At 45.8% G+C, this 26018-nt stretch overlaps 1 protein-coding gene and 1 long non-coding RNA gene across 3 annotated transcripts in view; one reads left to right on the top strand and one right to left on the bottom strand.

Moving 5' to 3' along the window:
• Positions 1–26018, bottom strand: part of LOC123623175 (store-operated calcium entry regulator STIMATE) — a 51639-nt gene that overhangs the window by 16884 nt on the left and 8737 nt on the right. The window lies entirely within an intron of this gene.
• On the top strand, positions 1586–4620 carry LOC123623177. 2 transcript variants are annotated; one of them, XR_006729817.1, is made up of 4 exons: positions 1586–1681; positions 2043–2078; positions 2173–2932; positions 4425–4620. It is a non-coding gene; the product is annotated as an uncharacterized LOC123623177 (long non-coding RNA). The 2 variants fall into 2 exon arrangements; XR_006729816.1 differs by having other exon boundaries at positions 1586–2078.

Genomic DNA, 26018 nt, shown 5'->3' with positions numbered 1-26018 from the left:
TCCTCTGCTTCAGGGGAATCTGTCCCCAGCAGTATAAAAGACAAGACATCAAACATATCCTGAGGACCTCATTCCTAGGAGATACATGCCAAAGTAACAGACTGCCTGCAATATACTTTCAAGTGGTTTAGGGGGAAAATTATACATTATATATTATAATTACATATGGCAAATATATTATAAATGGTATAATTATAATACAATATAATTATATGTCTATTATGTTATAATTATACTATATTAATATGATATACAGTAGGAGAGAGAGAAGCAAATGTGGTATTATGGACTGAACTGTGCCCCCCAAACTCGTATGTTGAAGTCCTAACCCTCAGTACCTCAGAGTGTGACTGTATTTGGAGATGGGGCCTTTAAAGAGGTAATTAAGGCTAAATGAGGTAGTATTCGACCCTAATCTAATGCTACAGGTATCCTTTTAAGAGGAGATGAGGACACAGGGTGTGAGTGCACCAACAAAAGGCCATGTGAGAACACAACCTGCAAGCCAACAGAGAAGCCTCAGAAGAAATCGTCCCTGCCAAGTGACACCTTCACGTCAGACTTCCAGCCTCCAGGACTGTGGGAAAGTGTGTGTCTGTTGTTTCAGCCATCAGGTCTATGACATTTTATTATGGCAGCCTGAGAAAACTAACACCCATGGCAACACAATAATTGGTGAACTGCGGTGAAGGAGGTTTGGGTATTCATTATACAATTATTTAGACTTTTCTGTAGTTTAACATTTTTTCCGAATAAAAAGCTGGGGAACCAGGCGTGGTGGCTCATGCCTGTAATCACAGCCATTTGGGAGGCCAAGGCAAGAGGATCACTTGAGGCCAGGAGTTCAAGATCAGCCTGGGCAACATAGCGAGACCCTCTCTCTACAAAAAAATTAAAAAACTAGCTGGGCATGGTAGCACATGCCTGTGGTCTCATCTACTAAGGAGGCTGAGGCAGGAGGATAACTTGAGCCCAGGAGTTGGAGGTTGGAGGCTGCAGTGAGCTATGATTGCGCCACTGCACTCTAGCCGGGGCAACAGAGTGAGACCCTGTCTTAAAAAAAAAAAAAAAAAAAAAAGTGGGCTGAAAAACATATTCTAGAAGAATGAACTAGTGTAACCATTCAAAGGTCAGCTTGGCAATATCTATCAAAATTTTAAATGCCCATGCCCCTTTAATCTGCAATGCATTGCCAGGTATGCATTCTACAATTTTTTTCCTGCAGACACATCAGGATATATAAGGATATTCACTGCAACACCATCATAACAAAAATCAATGTCCGTCAGTATGAGGTTAGGTGTATATACTATGGTACTTACATTCACTATAAAACTAAGCAGTTGCTAAAAACAAGGTAAATCTATATGGAGTAATATAGAAAGATTTCTAAATTACATTAATAAAGTATAGAATAATATGCCTACCATGATTCTGTTCACGTCCATTTTAGATGGATAAAAATTTATGCTGGTATTATGCATAATTTTTTTCCTAGAAGGATATACAAGTGTCACCTTTTTTTTTTTTTGAGACAGGGTCTTAATTTGTTGCCCAGGCTGGAGTGCAGTGGCATCATCACAGCTCACTGCAGCCTCCCACTTCGGCTTCACTGGGATTACAGGACCACATCACCATGCCCAGCAACTACCTCTGATGAAAAGAATTATGGATCAGGAAAGTAGCCTCTTTATATCATTCTGAATAGTTAAATCACTCTTATATATTCACTGCTTTTATTTAAAAAATTGAGAAAGAAAAGCAAACCTGTCTCAGAGACTGGAGCTCATGTAGCAGAGTGGGCTGTGGGAGAACCAGTATGACCCACAGTCGGGCTCTGGGCAGGGAAGGAAGACTGTGTGTGCAGGTGCTCGGTGCCCTGCGGCGGCCACACGTAGGAGCACCTCATACAGAATTCAGAATGATTTGATTCTTCTGGACAGCAGAAGCATGGCTCCTGCCTTCTTCCTCTCCATCTCCTATCCCCCTTCCCTAGAATATTCCAGAGTAAAAAAAACCTTTTTTTTTTTAATTAAAGGAAGAAGAAATATTAAGAGAGCTTCTACAGATCTAATTTGGTAAGGGGAAAAACCCAGAAAAATTCATTTGTCCCTCCTGTCATGTTATCGAGGGGTTTGCTGTGCAATCAGTGAGCCCTGTTCTGTCCCGCAGGAGATGAAGCACACAAAACCCCTGGCTTCTTCGCAGTGGGGGCTGGAGGCTGGAGGTGTGGGTTCTGCCTCGGCCTGTGCGTGGTGGCTGAGCTCTGGCTGCTGTGCTGGGAGCAGCCGCAAGGGACGACACAGAACAGGGAGCAGACCACGGTAACCCAGGGCCAAATGTGGGGGGCTGGCCCCGGCAGCGGCAGCAGGGGAGGGGAGGTCAGGCTCTGGCCCTGGGCGTTTGCTGACAGAGTGGACATGGGCTGTGAGAGAAAGAGGATGGCCAGGGCTGACTCGGTGGGAGGTGACCCCGTTCCACGGCACTGCAGGTTCTGAGGGGTGGGGTGGCCCACAAGGGAGACCCAGGCTTCCCTGCAGGTGAGAAGTGCAGAGATGGCACGCCAGGTACCCAGCCCCACAGGGACAAGCGCTCTCTGAGGGGCCTGGCAGCTGCCCCCTCAGAAGCCAGCCACGAGGAGGCTCACAGAGGCTCAGGCAGAGCTCCGTCTGGGACAAGTGACCCTTCTTCGTCAGTGGTGCTTCTGCAGGACGGAGAGAACTCACTCAGAGGGAGCTGGAGGGCACAGCAAAGCGCAATCCATCCTTTCTAACCCCAAATCCACCACCCACCCCTGAGGCGGAAGGCTGCGGGGAGGCAGGCACACCTTAAGCACAGGTCAGCCTCAGCTCCGCCTGCCGACCAGACCTGGGATCAAAGGCTGGTGGAGGAGCAGCTAACGCCTGAGAGAGCCCCCAGTGAGCAAGCAAAGGTGAGAGGGGAGCCACACTGCCCCGCGCACGGTCCCATCCCGAGCGTCAGTGTGCGGCGCGCTCCTCAGCAGGCTCTCAGCCTTTGGTACAGCTATCCTGAAGACAGGCACGGGGCCCTACACTCTGAAAAGGAGCAGTGTCCAGAGCCTGGGCTTCAGAGCCAGACAGACCTAGCTTTGAATCCTGTCTCTGCTGCTGTCTAGCTCTGTGACTTTTGGTGAGAGAAGAGAGGCGGAAGGGCCAGCACTGAACACATACTCAGGAAAGCAAGCCTGGTTCTGCCATGCCTCCTCTGCACTGTCTCCCTGCTCCTCCTCTCCTCATCTGCTCTCCTTACTCCTGGGGCTGAGCCACCCCCTCCTGGTCTCTGACATGCATGTGACCCAGGGTCTGCCAGCTGCAACCTAACCTCTCTACACCAACCCCTCCCTCCTCCACCTCCAGGCAGCTCAGGGGCCCAACCCTAGGAGGATCCTAGGATCCCCCAACCCAGCCCTCCTCCCCTGGCTGTCCTTCCAACGCTCCCAGGGCTCCTCTGTGGCTCTCTTCCACCTCCCATGGTCCTGTCCTCCCTCCACAGCCTCTTCTTCTTCCTCTTGACTCTTGGGGAGAAGTTCTCCTCTCAGGGCTTCAATGCCAAGGGCTTGCCAGCCTCCATCCCAGCCCTGGCCTCCTTGTGATGCTGCAACCGCAGGCTGCCCGGCCTGCTGGCCCCTGCTAGTCCTGCTGGCCTCGCCATTTCCTTGTAGAACAGAGGTATCCTCACCTCCGGGGCTCCTTACTCTCCTCCCACTCAACTGTCAACCTCCCCTGCCAATTCTTCAATTTAAGAGTCTTCTGCACATGCACCTTTCTCCATTTCTACCACCAAACTAGTCCTGGCTCTCATGATTTCCTTCCTGTGCCAATGAAACAGGACTCCCTGCTCCTGGTCTCTTCAGCCACCTTCCCACGCAGCCGGCTGCACTGAGCACTTCCTCTGTGCTGGGAACACAGCCATGGACGACACAGACAGTCCTTGCCCTCAGGGAGCTTTTGGTCTAATTACGCTGCACACCCTCTAACTCGCCTAAAACACAGCTCCCATCTTCTCCAACCTTAGCCATATTTGAATTAAAGTATATCTTTTGGAAAAGGTGAATATGTGGAGTATATAAAATTTTTTACATTCTTCACTAAGAACGAGTACATTCTTTTGGTAGTATTTGTATGGTATATCTTTTTCAATCTCTCTTTTTTCAACTCTATATGTAAAGTGGGCCTATTATAAGCAGCATATAGGTGAGTTTTGCCCCCAAAATCTAGTTGGCAATTATAGTAGTTGAATGGTGGTGCCCAAAAAGATATGTTCAAGTCCTAATCCCCAATACTTGCAAATGTGACCTTATTTGGAAAAAAAGTCTTTGCAAATAAAATTAAGTTAAAGATCTTGAGGAAAGATTATTCTGGGCTAACCAGGTGGGCCCTAAATCTCATTACAAGTATCTTTAGGAGAAACAGGAGAGTAGAAGACACAGGGAGAAGAGAGGGCCTGAGAAGATGGAGGCAGGGACTGGAGTGATGCAGCCACAAGCCAAGGAATCCCTGCAGCCCGAGGAGCTGGAAGAGGCAAGCAAGGGTCCTCCCCGAGGCTGCTGGAGAGAGCATGGCTCTGCTCACACTTCCACTCTGGCCTTGGGGCCTCCGAACTGTGAGAGAATAAATTTCTGTGAAGTCACGAAGTTTGTGATTATTTGTTATGGCATCTCCAGTAAACTAACAAAGATTTTTTTCTTTTTTTCTTAAAAAAAACAAAACAAAACTCAAAGAGTACAGAACATACTCCGTGTAAAGTCCCCCTCCATCTGAAACCCCCAGGACCTCTGTTTGCCTTCTCAGGGCCAACCACTGTCCCCCACCTTACACACCCGTCCAAGGACAGGCAAGGCAAGCAGACAGATGCACAAACTGTCTCTTTAAAGAGGAAGAAAATGGTAGCATGGTTTACACACTCTAACCTGAAACCCCCCCTGCCCCTGGGAGGATGTTTCACCTACTGTACACGTGGCTCTACCTCTTCTATTAGGCTACGTGGCATCCCACGGTGTGGCCATGTCATCTCTTAATTCACTCTACGAACACTGCTGCCATCAAATCCCCTGCCATGTGCTATCTCTGCCTGTGTGGGTACATATCTGAGGAGTAAATTCCTAGAAGTGCATCAAAAGTTGGCCAGGTGCAGTGGCACATGCCTGTAGTCCCAGCTACTCAGGAGGCTGAAGCAGGAGGATTGCTTGAGCCCAGGAGTTGGAGGCTGCAGTGAGCTATGATCATGCTACCACACTCCAGCCTGGGTGACAGAATGAGACTCTGTCTCTAACAAATAGAAATACAAAATAAAGTGTAATCCTGAAGCAGGAAAGTAATCACAGACCTCACAGTGGCCACTTTAGCTCCTAATGTTTCAAAAAGAGACAACAGAAGACCCTCTGGATCACTCTGCCTTACAGACGGCAGGAAATCACGGGCACAGGCTCTCTGCTGGGACCTCAGAATGTGAGCAAGTTTCCCAACTCTTGGGATCTGGGAGCTCTGGAGGCCGTGAGCATGCAGAAGTCTGCATGCTTTCTTATTTATTCCTGGGGAAAATACTCCCTTTCCAATGACCGGGAGCCAGAAAAACACCATACTTTTGCAGCCCTCTGCCCAGTGTGGAATGCTGCTGATAGAACTTCATTTCTCAAGCTGCACCAAGAGCCAGTGCCCCGTGCAACACAGGCTAACGTTGAAGGTGACAGACTCTAAGCCAGGGCAAATGGTAAGCAGTCCCACCTCCAGCTGAATGTTAGTGCCAGCTGGGGACCAACTCATAAGCCAGGCAGTGTGGACCCCGAGTCAGAGTGTTGTCCTTGAGTGTCCAACGCCCCTGTGTAAAGGGTGTGAAAATGGTGAGGGAAGGGGTGATCTGTCCAGGATCACCCCAGCGGTCAGAGGAGGAGTTGGAATAGAGCCAAGTCACCAGAGCCAGTACTCCTTCTCTAACCAGCACTGGGTGGGCCAGTGACCTCGAGCCATGCTTTGTTGGCCCCAGGAGCCCAGGGCCCGCCTCCACACTTGCTGACTAGGTCTACAACGCTCCCAGAGGGCAGAAACTGCGCTGGGAGGAGGTGAGCAAACCCACTCTTGCTGAGGGAACCAGCCATCAAGGAAAAATCCAGAGGTGTTTCTACACCTTTCCTAAATTATAAGGAAACACCCCAACAGCCAAGTCCCATCCCAAACCTCCTCAGTAGTGCCAAAACCCCAGAGGTACCCAGGGACAAAGTCCCCGGAAGTCACTGAGGTAGATCGCTGGTCGCCTCCCAAATGCATTCCGCGCTTCCTTGCCGAGAGAACTCCCTTGGTCGGCAGCTGCAAGGCATGCTTCCCAGCCTCTCCCGCAGCCGCGTGTGGCCGAGCTCCAGCCTAGGAAAGCTGTCCACCCAGGCCGGGCCACTGTCAGGGAGAAACAGAGGTCCAGGAGATTCTTATGGGAAGGAACTAAGTGCAGTCAAGTGGGGGTGGCTTGATATCTAGTTCCAGCTTTATCAAAGTGTTACGATTTTAAGCCAGTCACCTAACTTTTCTGAGACCAAGTTTCCTCAGTTGCCCACTGAATGGGGTCAATGTGGGGAGAAGAGCAGGCAGCTGCCATCAGCACTGTCACCATTTATTAGGTACTTATTACAGGCACTTCCCATCACTGCTTCTAATCTTTATGACAACCTTGCAGCCCCATTTTACTGATAAGGTCAAAGGGTCTGCCTAAGGCCAAAAATGGCACCACTAGGACGTGTATCTAACTCCACCCGGATCCAAAGCCCACAGTTCCCTGCCATCCTGATGATTACAATACACAGCTGAATGTGACCATCCAGCGGGAAAGCAAGAGGCATAAACGTAAGACCACAGTGTTTCTGGTGGGGACATCCCTCGAGGTGGCAGAAAGGGTGCTGGCCTGGTGCTCAGGAGACCCCCTTCACTCCCATAGGTTTTCCCAACTCCAGTCCTCTTCCTTGAGTCCACCCCAACCTGGAGCGCAGTGAATGGAACTTAAAATCCTCCTGTGCCCACCCTGCCTCTGCTTCCTCAGGGAGCACAATGCAGACTTTGTAAGCTGGTGACAAGGACCCTCATGGCCTGACATCTCCCATCTCAGTGCTGTCACTCATATTGTCCCCTTAGCTTAGGAAGGGCCCCACATTTCTTTTCCTGGATAACTCTGAGGCATCTTCCCTCATTCCCTTGCAACTAAGTGTCCCTGTCTCCCTCCGGCTCCCCAAGTGTCCCATGCACACCTTTGGACTGACACTTCACATGTGATGCTAAGCATCTGTCTGCTCTCCCACTGGATGATTAGTTAAGGAGGCAGACAGGAACCTTGTCTGATTCACGTTTACACGCTCGGCACCCAGCCCCGTACCTGGAATGAAGCAGATACTTAACTACTCAACTGAGCAAGAGGAGCAGGGCGTGCTGGCACTCCGGCACAAGTCAAAGGAGGCAGAGCTTAGTGCCTGCGTGTATGAGCTCTGGGTTCAAACCCTTGCTCCAGAACCTACTGTGGGACAAGGGAGGATTGCTTAACCTCTCTGGGCCACAACTGTTCTCTAAAAAATGGAAGAAATTATAGTTCCCACCTCATAGGAGTAGTAATAAAATAACATAGAGCACTAGAGCTGTGCTTTGTACTTGGCAAGCACATGTCAGCAAGACATAGCAGTGGTATTACTGCTAGAGGAAGAATAAATCCTCAAACACAAAGCCCAGCTGCAGAAAACAAGAAAGCACACACCTGCTTACAATCTGTGGATCCAGGGCCTCCTAAATGTCCTTCTTTTTTCTTTTCAATTATATTAATGAATCATTGTAATAAGTTTGGAAACCAGAAGAAGAGAAAAGTTATCTAAAATGTCATCATCGGAATACAACCAAAATCACTGGTTGTGGTATCACTGCGGTTCTGGTTCCAAATCTCCTTCCAGCTGCGCACACCAAACAGACTGAACAAGCTCTGCTCTCTGCTCCAGGTCTGTCGGCCTCCATCTGCCCCTAAGGCTGCCGCTGGAAGAACTCTCTGCTGGTGCTCTGAGAGGTAAGCACGTAAGAGAGGTGACAGAGACAACCTGGACGAGAGAAACAGAAAGTCATCAAGGTTCTCAAGCTCTAGGCCTGCCACTCTCTGCCCGGAACAAGGGCACCAGTGACTATGTAAAGTGGACGCCTGGAGGCAGAGAGGCAGGAACTCCTCAGGTGGCGCAGCCCAAGGGCAGGGGCATGGCAGGTGCCAGGGAAACACTGAAGGTCTGACAGGAAGGACATCTCACGACACTCTTGGCTGACAATAGGAGACACACCATGAAATCAAGTTTGGGATGCTGTAGGATTCCCTCTCTAATCAGAGTGAGGAAAAAACTAGAAGTGACACATCACCTGTTCAGGGAGTGGGTGAGACACCCTGTCATCATGCTTCAGTCCAATAGGAACAGCAGGCTGGTGCCACCACCCACGTGAACTGGCTGACCCGGCGCCCACAGGAGAGTGCCGAGGTCAGCACTTAGCCAAGAAGCTCCCTCCATAGGGCACTGTGGAGCTCTGAGTAACCACGTGCCCTCTCACCAGAACAACTGGCGGGAGGCTGGGAGGTGTCTAAGGAGACCTCAGCACCTTCTCAGCACTCCCACGGGGCTGCTTCCCAGGCCCCTTGCTTGGACCTGTCCACTCAGGACAGTGCCTCGGGCCCTGGGTCTTTCCCAGTCCCCAAGCAACCTTCACACCTACCCACCCCACATCCTGCTGCCTGCCCGTCACATGAGGAAGCAATTCAATCAACTACTGCCACCTCCCGTCACATAGGATAGTGACTCATGATAGCTTCACATGCTTAAAAACAAGACATTTTAATGCTGGAATTTCAGATACCAAAAAAAGGGTGATGGAAAAGCTATCTTTGAAGAGGGACCTTTTTAACAACCCTCATGAATCACATCACGTGGATGAACGTCCACATGCCTGTCCAGCTGTGAATGCCACATGACTCACATCTCCTGCAGAGTTGGCAGCGTCCAGACTTGCTCGCTCGCTACTATCAACAAGCACCGTCGGAGTAGAAACACCCTGGGGACTGCAGGACCTGCGGGGCCGAGCCAAGGCAAACCAGCACAGGACTCTGGTTTCAAACCCACTCCCCCCTAGCCTTTCCCTGGGCAGGGACAGCAGAGGGACAGCTTCATATGCCACCTCCCATCAAAGGTCCCACTCAGAGCCACACTTCATTTTACATAATAAGATGGGACTACTGTTTGTCCATTCAGCTTCCACACAGTTGTTGGTGGGGTGTTCTTAAAATATAAATAAAATTATGTCACCTCCATTCCACTTAAAATTCCTATGACACATAAATTTGTCAAAAGCCAAACTTTACATTTAAGATCTATGCAAATGGTCTTAAATGATCATTATGTAAATGATACTTCTATAAAATTAAAACACACAAACAAAAAGCCCTCCCATGCCTTTCCACAGTAGGTACAAAAAAAATGCGGGTCCTCCTCTGGCTGGGGTCCCACATGACGTAGGCCCTGCCTGCTCCTCTGACCGCAGCCCCCTGCACTCCAGCCACACGGGCCTTCCCTCGATGCATCACAGTCCAAGCCCCATCCTGCCTCTGCTGCACCTTCCATCTGGAACCCTCCTCCCAGCTCCGGAACACTAGGTGAAGTGGCTGACTCCTTTTCACTCCTGTCTCAGCTCTCAGGTCACCTCATCTACAGGTGTGCATGTCCCACCTTGCCCCATCCCTTGATTTCATTTCTCTGTTTTCTTCACAGCACGAATCTCAGAAATTCTCACGTTTTCTTATTACTGTCTTCTCCCCACTAGAAGATAAGCTCTGCAAAACCAGGAACTTCTGTTCTGTTTACCCCCTTTACCTTCAGGGAGCCTGGCTAAGAACAGGTAGCTAAACCACCTGTTGAACGAAGGAATTCATGCGGTCTGTCACTTAAGTCATATTTATTGAGTAATGTCCAGATATTTATTTTTAATTCAACAAGTTCCATGAATTTTTGTGATACAATCTCCCAGAAGCATGGTTTGCAAGTCATGAGTCCTGCAACAGGACTAAAATTGGTTTGGTTCTGGACAAAGCAAGCTGCCAGCAAGACTGTCAGAGGACGACTACTCTAAACTTTTCTTCCTCATCATTATTGGCAAGGCAGGACGAACCAGCCAGTCACGGTTTCCCTCACCACATCTGGTCTTAAAAGCAAGAACCAGATAATCTGGGTTTGTAACCAGCCTAAGTCCCCATAAACCTTTTTTGGTAAGGATTTGATTTTTTCTCAGAAGCCGCCAGCTTCTAAGTTAGCCAGCTTAAATCCTCCTTCACAGACGTTTGGCTAAAGGTTGAGAGAAACGATGACTGAAAAAAAGCTGAACTGTCTAGCAAGAAAACATGCTTCATTCTCTGAACACAGGCCTCCTTAGAGCCCCGGCTTCCCGCAGGAGCAGGGCTGCGGTGCCATTGCCAAGGACAAGGATCGCAGTAGGAGTGAGGGGCATTCCCACTGCGCACGTGTTCCACGGGGGATTCTGTTTGATAGAAAGAAATACGAAGGGCTGATAAACATATGAGAAGATAACCAACCTTAATAACACTGATTTTAAAAATGCAAATTAGTAATTATTTTCACCCAGATTAGCAAAGATTAAACCATTTGGTGAGGGTATTAGGAAACAGGGATTCTTAAACTGCTGATAGAAAAGTAAGTTGAACGACTGCTTGGTAAATGTGGGGAAGTAGATTTGTGATCCTGGTCCCCAGAACACCCAGGTAAAGAGGAGCATTAAACTGGTGTCAGGGTGGCCTCAGTGAAGGAAGCCTTCTGGAAACCAGGTGCCCTGGAGGCAGAGATGTTAAACGTGCTGCTCTGTGAGCCCTGGGGGAGGTGGAGGGGGAGGGAAGAGGCTTCCAGGATGCTGAGTTTGACGTAAGATCCACGAGGAGCTGGAGACCTGTACGTACTCCCTAATGAGGGCTTGACTGTTAGTGTACGTCCTTTCTGAACACCGATGGAAGCCCCACGTATAATCAGGTTGTCCCGGAAGGTCCCTATCCTGTGAGCCAGTGTCCCAGGCAGCTGGGAAACCCACAGAGATATGCTGCAGCTGTTCTTGCTTTGTGTCACCACTGTGCTGCGAACCTGTATTCCACAGACAGACAAATTGAGGCATTTCGTCTAATCTCACAGAGCAGCAATCCCCAACCTTTCTGGCACCAGGGACTAGTTTCATGGAGGACAGTTTTTCCACGGACGTTCCGCGGACCTGGCGGCAGGGGGAGGCAGAGCTCAGGTGGTGACGCAAGCGATGGGGAGTGGCCGTAAACATGGATGAAGCTTCTCTCGCTCACTCTCTGCTCACCCTGCACTCACCTCCTGCTGTGTGGCCCAGTCGCTAACAGGCTATGGACCAGTACTGATCCACAGCCCAGGTATTGAGGACCACACTCATAGAGGGTAAAGATGCGTGTGTGTGTGCGCGGGAGTGCGTGCACGCATGTGTGTGTGTTCACTATCAATCCACAGACAAACATGAAAAGCTGCGTCAGGTATTTTGGCAACATCTATTACAATGTTAAATGTTTGTACATCGTGAGACCCAGAAATTCCACTTCTAAGATTTTCTTCTTTAGTTACATTCACACAAATGCCCATGAGTCTGCATTAGAGTATTCCGTGGGGCACTGTCTGTAAGAATGGAAGACTTAAAAATTACCTAAATGTCCACCGATAGGGAAGGTACTAATCATATGTTACAATCAACTGTTAAAAAGTAAGGTAGAGACTACATACTTGCAATGGGTGAATTTTATGGCACATAAATTATACTTCAAAAAACTGTTTAATAAAAAATAAATGGGACCTGATTAAATTAAAAAGCTTCTGCACAGCCAAAGAAACTGTCATGAGAGCAAACAGACAACCTACAGAATGGGAAAAAATTTTCACATGCTACACATCCGATAAAGGGCTGATAACTAGAATCTATTTAAAACTCAGGAAAATCAGCAAGAAAAAAATCAAACAACCCTATCAAAAAGTGTGCAAACGACATGAATAGAAATTTTTCAAAAGAAGACAGAAGAATGGCCAACAAACATATGAAGACATGCTCAACATCTCTAATCATCAGGGAAATGCAAATCAAAACCACAATGAGATATCACTTAACTCCAGTGAGAATGGCCTTTATCAAAAAGTCCCAAAACAATAAATGTTGGCGTGGATGCGGAGAGACAGGAACACTCATACACTGCTGGTGGGACTGCAAACTAGTGCAACCCCTGTGGAAAACAATATGGAGATACCTTAAACAGATTCAAGTAGACCTACCATTCGATCCAGCAATCCCATTATTGGGCATTTACCCAAAAGAACAAAAGACATTCTATAATAAAGACATCTGCACTCAAATATTTATAGCAGCACAATTCACAATTGCGAAGATGTGGAAACAACCCAAGTGTCCATCAATACATGAGTGGATTAATAAGATGTGGTATATGTATACCATGGAGTACTACAGCTATAAGAAACAATGGTGATACAGCACCTCTTGTATTTTCCTGGATAGAGCTGGAACCCATTCTACTAAGTGAAGTATCCCAAGAATGGAAAAATAAGCACCACGTGTACTTACCATCAAATTGGTTTCCCTGATCATCACCTGAGAGCACATTTAGGAATAACATTAATCGGGTGTCGGGCAGTGTGGGGAAGGGTAGGGGATGGGTGTATACATACATAATGAGTGTGATGCGCACTGTCTAGGGGATGGACACCCTTGAAGCTCTGATTCGGGGGGGTGGGGGGCAAAGGCAATATACGTAGCCTAAACTTTTGTACCCCCATAATATGCTGAAATAAAAAAAATTTATATTAAAAAAAGCTCTTTAACAGATCTATCTGCACTGAAATGGAAAAATGCATGTTATGTTAAATGGGGGGAAAAAAAGCAAGTCACCAAAACAGTAAATGTGTAGTGTGAACCTATTTTTATACATATAAAAAGAGAAATTTAGAAGCATATACAGCAGTGGGGGTAAAAAAGAGAAAAAAGAAAAAGGAATAGAGGGATACACAATAAACTGTTAACCATGGTTAGGCCTCTAGAGGATGGAATTACAATGAACTTTCACTTTTTATGCTATATATTTTCATAATGTTTTAGTTGTTTATAGTAAACATGTATTGCTTTTATAGTAAGTATAATGGTCTCTGCTGCTAAAAACAATAATTAAAAAATGACTAAACTACAATTTTGCACATTAGGTAATTAATAGCCTTCCTCAAACCCAACTCATTTAGAAAATTTCCCTCTGAGAGAAAAGCTACCAGCAGGCGGAATTCACTAGAGATGGGAAACGTGTCACTTCAGCCGGCTGAGTCCACGTCCAGGGGGCTCTAGGGTTACTGCTGCACTGCTGGACCTGGTGGGCACAGGCCCCTCTGCTCCTGTCCTCCAGGCCAGGGGCTGCCCTCATCCTCCAGGCCAACAGGCATGAGTTAGCATAAAGTGTTCCTTGTGTTATGTTTCTACTTTTTAGGATTCCCCAGTTTCAATGCCTTTTAAAAATTAATCAACCAACAATTCCAATTGTGTTAGATAAGAGGCCCTTGACTATGAAAAGTTTTCTTTATTAAGAGAACTGACCTTCACCACCACCTCACGGTTGGTCAAGTTTTAGAAAAAGGCACAGTGCTGGAGCCTGCATTTCTCAGAGGTAACACGTGCAACCTTCCCAACCCACCACAGATGCTGATCCTCAACTCAGGCAGCGCAGAGCGGACACTTGTCTCTCTGCCTCCTATGGTCACAGGGGACACCCACAGGCCCCATCACATAGTGAGGGGAGTTCCAAATCGCAGGTTAGAGTTCTATCACTGTAACCCAAGGCTCTGACGCGATTCTGGCTGCTTGGGGTGGTTCAAACTTGGCAGAGAACAGAACATGTAACAGGTACAGGGAGGGGCACTTGTGATGCTGTTTTCACTCCTCCAATCTAGAAGGAAAGGGTGGGGCTCTTGGGGTCCACTTGCCAAGAGTTAAACCCAGGAGCAAAAGGACTGGACACAAAGCTGCCAACTCACTTAACTGGGTCACTCAACTGTAAGAATTTCACTAGGGGAAAACCCCCAATGTAGTGTGTTTCATTCATAAAGATGACTCCACTTGCCTTCTTACCATCTGGAGGTCATACACTTTGAAGGCCATTCCCTGGCAGGGGTGAAGGGGCCACCCCTCCCTCACCCAGCAGCCCTCGTGAGCAGTGATAGGTTCTGTGAGCAGCCGGCTCACTTGGGGAAGCCGTGTGAACCTGGCTGGCAAGGACGGCCCAGCCCCGACATGGTCCCCCCAACAGCATCCTGCTTCACCTCCAAAGACAAACAGCTTCCTCTGCCACCTAAACCAATATGCATTAAACTGAGTTCCACGTGGATTTCTGAGACAGCCTCATCAGATAAGATATTATCAACATCAGTAATGCTGATGGCTCTGGGCACGCAAGATAAATTAACTCAATCATTCTTCATTTAATCCTAGAAAGTGGATAGAATCATACTAATTTTCAGACGAAGAAACTGATGCTCAGAGCAGTTAAGGAACTTGCTGAAGTCTACAGGCAGCAAGTGGTAGAGCCAGGGCCAGAACCCAGGCTACTGCTGACCCTCATGCCCCACTGAACAGCCAGGCACCAGCATCGGGACCGACTTGAGCCTGGCCTCTTGATACCAAATGCACAGCTTGTGAAACTCAGACCTCTATGTGCAGTCCAGACAGCATTATCAAAAGTCAAGAAAAGCCTCTAAAAGAGAATTAGTTTAGAAAACTGAAATCAACAGTTGACCCTTGAACAACATGGTCTGAACTGCATGGCTCCACTTATACGTGGATTTTCTCCTGCCTCTGCCAAGCCTGAGACAGCAAAACCAATCCCTCCTCTTCTTCCTCCTCAGCCTACTCTATGTGAAGACAAGGATGAAGATGTTTATGATGATCCACTTCCACTTAATGAATAGTAAATATATTTTCTCTTCCTCATGATTTTCTTAATAACATGTTCTTTTCTCTAGCTTACTTTATTGTAAGAATACAGTATGTAACACATATGGCATACAAAATATGTGTTAATTGTTTATGTTATTAGCAAGGCTTCCAGTCAACACTAGGCTATTAGTGGTTAGTTTTGGGGGAGTCAAAATTTATACATGAATTTTCAACCGTATGGGGGTGGGGTGGGTGGGGGAGTCAACTGTAGATGGAAAAACAATTCAAGAATGTTATTCTATGCGGATGGTGGTTAATGTATGTATAATACATGCGTGGTCCAAAATGTCAAGGCTTGTGGTAAGAAGTCAACTCAAGTCTTCGTGCAGGTTAAAAGTGAGAACATTTGCCCACTGAAGTTCACTGGAACAGGGCAGGGGCCACTTTGGCTGAGGCTGTAACAGGTCTCCTCTGACAAGCCCTGCCTGGACAAACTATTAATAACAAGCATAAATAAATGTGTGCTGTGGCAGGGGCCACATGACTCAGTGCTGGAGGGGAAAGAGCAGAGGCCTGGGAGGCAGGACACATGGGTTCTAGTCCTGGCTCAGCCTCTGACCTACTGGGAAGTCTCAGGTGAGCCATTCAATCCCTCCAATTCCACCTGTGCATGCAGTCTTGGATTAAGTTATCTGTATTTTTCCATTCTAATAACTGATGATATGGTGTGAACTGTTCTGCTGTGGAAGCCAGTCAGCCAAGGTGGGCCTCAGTGAGCCAACACTTAGCACCTACTGTGCACCAGGCAGTGCTAAGCACCATATCTTGTTTAATTCTCAAGACCCATCAAGACAGGTAATCATCTCCCACATCTGGAGGACAAGAAACAATCTCAGAGGGATAAAGTCACACAGTACTGGAGAAACCACCATAATGTGGCATGGTGGTCATGAAAGGCCAGGGCTCAAATTCAGGCAGTTTGATGCCATAGTCCATGCATGTGACCACCTCCATTCCCTGGTCTAAGAACCCAATAGTCCTGGCTATACCTCCTTCATTCCCTGGTCTATGAACATTCCCTTTGAGTGACAAGCACTTGTCTACCTAGTTGTCTGAAGAGCCTATTTAAATGCATTTATGACCTAATAACATTGAACAAAAACATTTCCACTGTTTTCCCAAGGGCATGCACCTAAAACCAAGAGAAATTGGCTTATTATGAAGCTACGTAAACAAGTCAAGGGCAAGTCCAAGTTCAGAGGCCCAGCTCCCCAGAGCTTCAGAAGGCCACATGGACGGAGTGTGTGGGACTGCCAATAGCATGGTGGGCGACCAGTCTTCAGAGAGGCTCCCACCGCTGTGCAAGTGAGGAGATGTAGCAAGAGCATCCCTTGGCCTTGTGCGGGTACTATACATTTACCCAAGCACAAAACTCTTCCTCTCGGAACACTGGACTTTACCTGAGAATTTCACTGAGGAAAGTGAATTAGTAAGCACCCTTGGCAAAACAGTTAATGGAAGACCAGCTCTTCTCTTGACACCACAGTTATTAAATTACACATAAGACCTTTTCCCTAGCTCCTCAGCCCAGTGAAGCTGGTATCCAGAGTATTCTCTTCTCAAACAATACAAGTTGTGTAACCAACCAGGATCTGAACAGAAGAGAACAATAGAGCTTATTTCCTGAGGCCCCAGGCCTGGGAGTCAGGCAGCAGGGCAACAGAGAGCAGCCAGGGAAGCCTTAACTACAACAATCACCTGACCCCAGGAGGCTTGGAACCTTAGGCGAGGAACTCTTGACCCAGTACGAGCTAAAGTATCTGCAGCCCTCCTTGGCTGGCAGTGGGAATCCCATCCAGAGTGGTCTGATGGGCACTTCAGGTACCCTGGGCTTCCTCAAATAGCTATTTTTACCTCTTCTCCACTTATGAGGAGCAGGCAGACTGGGAGGGAGGAAGAAGTGATACATGAGAAGCTTGTATACCAGTACAGGGAGAAATTCAATATAAATAAACCAAGACTGAGGACTGGAGCAAAAGCTGCCTGAGGGAAGGCAAAGTCTCAGTCAAATTAGGATTCCTAAACTCTCAGAGCTCAATTTGTTCATCTATCTACTTGAGTCCTTCAAATTTTCTTTCCATGAAGGCACTGGAAGAACTACCATCGTGTGGCATGGTGGTCATGAAAGGCACTATCAAATTAAGTTTTTCTGCATTCCTTAGCCTATCATGCAGAATACATAGTGAGTGGGCAGACAGCTTGCTTACAGAATGAGTCTCAGAGGAGGCCTGTCGCCCAGCCTCTTTCCTTGAGCGCTACAAAGGAAGCCACTGAGCATCCGTGGTGCTCAGAAGCTTTGCAGAGGGGCTTGCTAGGTGATGTTTTTGGAGTTGTCTCACAGCTCTTCCTTGGTTCCAGCCTTCCTAAAAGTTTAGAATGGATAAAACCCTAGAGAATCAGCATGTCCTGGCCCTACTAGTTCTTATTTGAAACAGGCCTGCCTATTCTGAATGTTCTGGCTCCTTCTCAGAAAGGCCAAGCACAATCCAGGAGAGTCTGGGAAGAAGCGGGGGTTAGGGCCAGGTAGGGTCCTCCAACCTGCCCTCGGACTCTCCTACCAGGCCACAGTGCCAGTGGGTGTGCATCAGCCAGACAGGAGTCCCAGTCAGCACGCATCCTTCGGACTTGCTCTTCAACCAAGCTATCTGCGGGAGACCTAGCTAAGCGTCTTACCACACCTGATGCTATGCAAGAGGGTCCAGATGTGGGTGGGCAGGGACAGAACCAAAGAAAGCAGAATTAAAACTCTCTGTCAAGAAGTGACCACACAATCTGCTGTAAGAATCAGGGGAGTGGTGACTGTGTCTTAGCACAGTCTAGGGATAGGGGAAGAGAAGGCGGCTGAGAAGAAACCCACTGGGACCGCTTTCTGTGGAGAACAAAGACTCTGTCAAGCCCCATTAGCACGTCCTCCCCCTTAGCATTTGAGACTGAGCTCCTGGGGCTGCTGGTACCTTTGAAAGAGAGAGCGGGGAGGAAGACCCATCCCCTGCTTCCTTACAAAGAGGGTCCTGAAACAAAGCCATGCAACTGAAAAGACTGAAAACGTGTAGAAAGGCACCATACACAGACTGAGCAGGCTCCAGTTCAATCATTAGCCCCTGTTTGACTCCCACACGTAACTCAAAGGCTCATTATACAACAAAAATAGTCTGAGATGCATCTTTGCTCAACAATCCAGTGTGGACTGTAAAAACTCAGATTTCTTACCAGGTAAAATACAAGCAGTGAGCAATCAGGTAGGCTTGCTAAAGGCAAGCAAATATAAGAATATGACAAACTGCCTCTGTGAAACCCTTAAGACTGAAGAAGGAGCCAACTCCGGTCCCTGGATGAGATGTGTGCTGGTATCTCTGAGCCTGTTTATCTTTACGAGCTCAGAAGGAACAGTAACGCTACAACACACTCCCAGCATTCTGGCTCACCAAGATGAAATGCAATTGAAAAGCTCTCACTTTCCGCCCAATAGGTAGATAAACCTGAATGAATTTTTGTCCACTCAGCATACAAGCCTAGAATAGTTACTTACTCAAGAGATCTGTCTTCCTAAGTAGACTGCAGATTCCTGGAGGAGGATCAAGTCTCCTAACTTTTCTCACACTTGGCCTTGATATATTAAGTCATTAAATAAGAAATGTCCAATGTTGAATCAAAAGTTTAGTTTATTCTATCTCAAACAACAAACAAAGTACAATTAATCAAAGTATGTGCCTAAGCTATTGACAGTTTTGCCATCTTAATGGTAGCTTGCTCATGTCAATAGTGAAGAAGCCTGGAGAGCGAGTGGCGATGAAATCATGAAAGTTGTTTTCCACAGCTTGTTGAGAATTGAATATCTTTCCTTGCAAGAAGTGGTCCAAAGCCTGGAGGAAGTGGTAGTCAGTTGGTGCAAGGTCTGGTGAATACAGTGAATGACAGAGTTTCCAAGTCCAGCCTCTATAGTTTGAGCAGTGTTGTTTTTTGCAACATGGTCTTAAAAGAGGATTGGCCTGTCTCTATTGATCAATCTTGGTTGCTTAATCACAAGCATCCTCATCATTTTGTCCAGCTGGTTGCAGTAGACATCTGCTATAATCGATTGACCAGGTTTCATGAAGCTGTAGTGGATAATACCAGCGCTGGACCACCAAACAGACACTATTAGCTTTTTTTAATGAATATTCAGTTTTGGACTGTGTTTTGGCACTTCATCTTCATCCAACCATTGTGCCAAATGCTTGCAACTGTCAAAAAGTACCCATTTTTCATCACACATAACAATACAGTGTAGAAATGGTTCACCTTTATGTTGTGACAGCACAGAAAGGCAAGCTTCGAGACAATTTTTCTTCTGATGCTCATTTAATTCACGTGGTACCCATCTATCCAGCTTCTTTACCTTGCTCATTTGTTTCAAATGGTCCAATATTGTTGAAATAGTAACGTCAAACCTTGCTGCTAATTCACACATAGGTTGAGATGGATTCGTTTCCACTACAGCTCTCATAGCTCATCATTATCTACCCTGGTCTCAGGTCACTCACATGGCTCATTTTCAAGATTAAAATCACCAGAATGGAACTTCTCAAACCATCGACACACTGTATGTTCATTAGCCACATCTTCCCAAACACTTCATTGATATTTTGAGCTGTCTGTGCCGCATTGGTTCTATGATGAAATGCATATTGAAAAATAACACACTTTTTTTACTTAACCATGTTTTCACAAAAATTGCTCTTAAAAATGTAATCACAAGCCAGTACATGTGTTTGAAAGAATGAGGATGTACCTTCACAATAAAAATGAAACAAGAAGCATCAAAGTGAAATGTCAGAGATATCAACTGTCAAACTTAGTATTTAAGGAAATCGGACATTCCATACATGATAACCTAATAGTTTTGTACCACTGTGTCACAAATTACTCCAAAACTTAGTGGCCTAAAACAACAAACATTTAATATCAACTGTGTTGTTCTGACTCACGGTCTCTTGGAAGGCTGCAGTCAAGCTGTCGGCCAGGGCTGCATCATCTGAAGCCTTCATTTGGGCTGGAGGATCCACTGCTAAGAAGGCTCACATACGTGGCTGTGGGTTGGGGTCTCTCCACAGGACTGCTCAAGTGTCCTCAAGACATGGCAGCTGGCTTTCCCCAGAGCAAGTGATACAACAGGAAGCAAGACAGCACTCCAAGATAGAAGTCACAGTATTATCTTTTTAATAACCTAATTTTATCCCACATATCATCACTTCTGACATGTTCTACTTCACACAGACTAGCCTTGATAGTGTGGGAGGGGACAGTACAAGGGTGTGAACACAGGAGTGGGGATTGCTAGGGCCCGTCATGGAGGCTGGCTGCCACAGGTGCCATTCTAAGTTCTCAGGAAATGTTCACTGAACATAGAACAGGTACGTCTTTCAAGGGGGAACTGGAAGCTGCTGTTCTGCTTTCAATTCAGTCTTGGCTAACACTCTCATGCTCACTGCTGATCTACTTGGCTAACAGCCCTCCAAGGTAGGAAAAAAGGACACGGCACTAGAAGTAGTCACCACGGTGTTTCTGTCCACCCCTAAATGATATTCCCTTTCCCCTAATCTACTTCAGCTAAGAAGGTGTCTTAAGTACCTTTTCTCATTAGCCCAAGTAAAACAAGGGCAGCCTGGACCCAAATGGTGCCATGGAGGTGTACGAAGAAGGGCTTAGGACCTGGCATTTACAGTGTGCCACAGCAGCACGGGGAAGGTGGGGAAAGGCGCTGAGATCACATGATTTCCCAGCACAAGCCTAAACCCCCCTGCACCGCCTTTTGTTATTGTGCTGGCAGCAGTTGTTAACGCAGGAAAGCAACTCAGTTTCTCCCAAACTTATGTAATTTGCTATAGTCACACTTAACTCTTGAGATTGTAACAAAAGATGTCAAAACTTATAAAGGGGCCCAGGAGCTGAGTCCGAATGGCCATTATAAGGACTGGAGCCACTTGCTTTGGCCAAGGAAGGATCAAAGTGCCTTCATCCATTTTTTTTAATCTGCCTTCATTTATAAAAGATGTTTCTCACTGGATATAGAATCCTAGGTTGACAGGTTTTTACTTTCAGTGCTTTAAAGTTGTTGTTCCACTGTCTTCTGGCTTGAATAATTTGACAAAATGTATTAGTTCTTACGTTTATTTCCCTGAATATGATGTTTTTCCCCCCTCTGGTTGCTTTTACAATTTTCTTTTTATCACTGTTTTTCAACAATTTGATTATGAGGTGGTTTAGTGTGATTTTCTTTGTGTTTATCCTGCATGGGGTTCATTATACTTCTCAGATCTGTGAGTTTATAGTTTTCATCAACTTTGGAAAATGTTCAGTCATTATTTCTTCAAATACTTTTCTGCCTTTTCCTCTCCTGCTTCCTCTGGAAATCCAATTACATGTAGACCTTTGATATTGTCCCATGGGCCACTAAGGCTCTGTTCATTTTTTCTTTCCCCAGACTTTCTTTTGTGTTTTAATTTATAAAGCTTCTGTTACTATGTTTTCAAGTTCACTATTCTTCTATAGTCTAATTTTCTGCTTATAAGTCTATAAGGTTTTCAGAAATTACATTTTCAGTTCTAGAAGTCTGATTTAATTTACTTTTATATCTCCTGTTGTGCTCATTATGATCCAATTTTTCTTTAAGACCTTCAGCATATTTATCATAACTGTTTTAAAATCCTTTTCTGGTGATTCTCTAATCTCTGCGAGTTCTTGGTCTATGTATATAGACTGCCTTTTCTCCTGATTATAGGTCACACACAGTCCTCTGCTTCTTCATCATGTGTAGAAATTTCTGATTGGGGCTATACACTATGACTGTTAGTTACACAGTTAAGTATTTAAATTTTGTCTTCTTTTAACGAGTACTGAAGTTTGTTTGGGCCAACAGTTCAGTTTGTAGAGTAGCTCGATCGTTTTGAAGCTTTTTTTCCCTTTCTCTTTTAAATCAAATTTCAGGTACAATTTACATAGCAAAAATGCACTTATATTAGGCATACAGTTCTACGAGTTTTGAGAAACATGTATACTGATATAATCCTACTACAATCAAGATATAGTAATTTCCACTGCCCCAAAAAGTTCTTTCAAGTCCCTTTGCAGTTAATTCCACCTTTACTACCCCAAGGCAACCACTAATCTGCTTTCTGTCACTACAGATTTCCCTTTTCCAGAATTTCATACAAAAGAAGTTATATAGTATGTGTTCTTTTTATCTGGCTTCTTTTGCTCAGTATATTCAACCATGTTGTTGCACGTGTCAGTAATTTATTCCTCTTTGTTGCTGACATTTATTCCATTGTATGGACACACCACAATTTGTTTATTCATTCATCTGTTGATGAACATTTGGGTTGTTTCTAGTTTGGGGCAATTATGAAGTTGCTAAGAACATTCATGCAAAAGTTCTTTTGTGGCCATATGTTTTCTTTTCTCTTGGGTAAATCTCCAGGGGTGAAACTGCTGAGTTGTATGGTACATGTAATTTTCTTTGTAAGAAACTTTCAAACAATTTTCCAAAGTGGTTGTACCATTTTGCATTTCCACCACAATGTAAAAGAGTTCCTAATTCACAGTCTCTTCTACTCTTGGTATTGTTGGTCAGTCTTTTTCATTTTAGTTGTTCTTGTGGGTACATATTGGTATCTCATCATTAATTTGCATTTCCCTGATGACTGATATTGAGCATCTTTTCATGTGCTTAGTGGTCTCTGTATATCTCCTTTGGAGAAATGTCTAATCAGTTTCTTTGCCTATTTTAAAACTGCCTTGTCTTTTTTCAGAGTTGTAAGAATTCTCTTTTTTTTTTTGAGACAGAGTCTCACTTTGTTGCCCGGGCTAGAGTGAGTGCCGTGGCATCAGCCTAGCTCACAGCAACCTCAAACTCCTGGGCTTAAGTGATCCTACTGCCTCAGCCACCCAAGTAGCTGGGACTACAGGCATGCGCCACCATGCCCGGCTAATTTTTTCTATATATATTTTTAGTTGTCCAGATAATTTTTATCGCTATTCTTAGTAGAGACGGGGTCTCACTCAGGCTGGTCTCGAACTCCTGACCTCGAGCGATCCACCTGCCTCGGCCTCCCAGAGGGCTAGGATTACAGGCGTGAGCCACCGTGCCCGGCCTAGAATTCTTTACATATTCTGGTTATAAGCCCTTGGTCAGATTGTCATATTGCAAATATTTTCTCCCGTTCTGTGGCTTGCCTTTTTATTAACAGTATGTTTTGAAGGGCAGAAATTCTTAATTTAGGTGAAGTCCAATGTATCATTATTATTTTTAATGGCTCAAGCTTTTTGTGTCCTAAGAAATCTTTGCCTATTCCAAGGTTACAAAGATTTGCTCTTATGTTTTTTTCTAGAAGTGTTGCTACAGTTTTCATTTCTACATGTAGATCTGTGATCTATTTCTAGTCAATTTTTGTGTAAGGTATCAAGGCTTGTCTTTAAGCTTTGTACTCTTTTCTCTAGAGCTAGGTAAGACCTAATCTTTGGGCGTGATTCTTTTGAGGTGTCAACTGAATGCCCCAGGCATTCAACAAGGTCTCTCCTTTCTATCTGGAAAGACCTCAAATGTCTCCAAAACAGTTCTGCTTACAGTTCCCCAGCAGCTGTTTTTCAATGTGCTCCCTGAGTTGCACCCTATGCAACAGAGATTTGTTCATAAAAAGTCTCCAGGAGACCCCTAAGCAGAGGTCGAGAGCTTTTTCTCTACATAGCTCTTTTTTCTCCATATTGCCCCCTGAATACTCCAACTGCTTTGGTTTCCTCAACTTTGTCTTCTCAACTCAGCAAGACTGCTGGGCTCTGTTGGGCTCTTCCTCACTGCTCTGAGATCTGAAAATTGTCTCCAGGCAGAATGTGAGTGGGAAGACCATAGGGCTCACCTCATTATTTCTTTTCCCTCAGGGATCACTATTCTGAGCTGCCTGTTGTCCAATGTCTGCAAACAGTTATTTCATATATATGGGCCTACTTTCTGGTTGCACATAGAAGAAAAGCAAGTTCTATACCAGTTACTCCTTCATGGGCAAAAGCCTACCCATCCACTTTTGCACAGGCTCAAGTGTTAAATTTATCCACATAGGAAAGATTCATCTGGCTTTATTGACAAGCCCTATAGATTCCAATCTCAAAATGAAAAGCCTTTCGCTTTTTCCCAGTCCCCCATCTACCATGTCTACTAAAAAGATTGCAGCAAGGCTCTCAGTGAAAAACCAAGCAGGTCAGGGACAGTAGGAACCAAACGATGTTGAAGACCTCCACACGCAGAGGAGACGGGACCCAGAGAGGTTAGAGAAGCAGAGTCCTGTGTCAGGTAGCACATGCGCACGTTGCACATGGCAGGCAGGTGGGCAGAATGGCAGGAGGTGGAAAGACTCAGTGCTGGAATAAGACCCACTGGCTTTGAATTACAATTTTGCCACTCAGTGGCCGCTGGAACCTTAGACAAATCAACTTCTCAGTGTCTGTTTCCCTAGGTGCAAAATAGGATAATATGAGTACTCATCTTATAGGACTAATATGAGGAGCACATGAGTTAACATATATAAAGCATTTACAGGCCTTGGCACATAATGAGCACTTTACAAATGTGACTCAGCATTGTCACCAGATAGTTACCAGATCAAAAACTGGCCAAAACACCTTCACTCTGTATGTGTGGCTCCAACCTCCCAACTAGGGGAGGCTTTACAAGGAACACTGAAAACAATGTTTTTACATTGTCTCAAAACATCTTCTTCTAAATCAGTCATCAGTTACAAAGGGAAAAGTTATAACTTCACAGTGGGGAGAGATGGAAGAACCACCTTACTCAAGTCATCAAAGAGAACTTCATAAACGCTGGGATACACGAACACCATGCGCCTCAGGTTATGATGCACTGAGGAGGCCAAACCTCACTGATGCAGCATCCCTGCTAAAAATACATAACCTGAATGTAATCGGGAGAAAATATCAGACAAACCCAATCTGGGACATTCTACAGAATCACTGGCCTGTACTCTTCAAAAGTGTACAGGCAAAGAAAGACAAAGAAAGGCTAAGGAACTATTCCAGACTACAAGAGATGTGACAACTAAATGCAAAGTGTGACCCTGAACCACGAAAAAATAGCTATGACAGCATTTAGGCAATTGATGAAATGTGAATATGGACTCTGGATGGATAACAATATAGTAATGTTAAATTTCCCAAGTTTTGATCATCACACTTTGGTTACAGAAAAGAACATCTGTGTCCTTAGAAAACGCATGCTAAAGTATTTAGAAGTTAGAAAAGAAAAAGATCTCAGTCTCCTCCCACCTCCCAAGAACAAACTGGGACCAGGGCACTTCCCCTGAGCATCCCCATGTACCTGCACAGGCCAGCACAGCCCGCGAGGCAGACCAGACCCCGGCACAGAAAGGGGCAGAGCCAAGCAGAGGCCTGCTCTGGACAGCACTGACTGGGCATCCTATGGGCTTCAAAGGAGAAAAGCACGGGCTAGGTTCCTGGTCCAGGGTCACACTTTGCATTTAGTTGCCACATCTCTTTTCAGTCTGCTGGGGCTTTGCCACTGGGGCTTCTGAGGCAACAGAGTAGATTCCAAGCCTGCCATTTCCACCATCGCCCCCACCCTCGGTCTGGCTCTGGAGTGAACAGGGATCCAGAAGCACAAGAGACCAGAGATGCGGGGTGTGTGCTGGGTTCCTGCAGACACAGTACAAGCAGACTTAAGTGTTTTTTCTGCATACCCCAAATGCATTTCTCCTTCTTCCCCACCTAGCTACATCCTATCCATCTTACAAGAAACTTTTCCTAATGACCTACTGTGCATATGACTTTGTCAACAAGAAAATCAAGAAAAAGCACCAAAGCTCTTGATGCCTATCAATGGTTGGTGATAGAAAAAGCCACAAATACCGGGCACTAAGTCTTTAGGTTTTAAAGCCAAGGAAAACACTG

This window comes from Lemur catta, chromosome 18 (assembly GCF_020740605.2).
Source record: "Lemur catta isolate mLemCat1 chromosome 18, mLemCat1.pri, whole genome shotgun sequence".
Lineage (NCBI taxonomy): Eukaryota > Metazoa > Chordata > Mammalia > Primates > Lemuridae > Lemur > Lemur catta.
The sequence above is the reverse complement of the archived record's forward strand: the minus strand, read 5'-3'. Positions and strand labels throughout refer to the sequence as shown.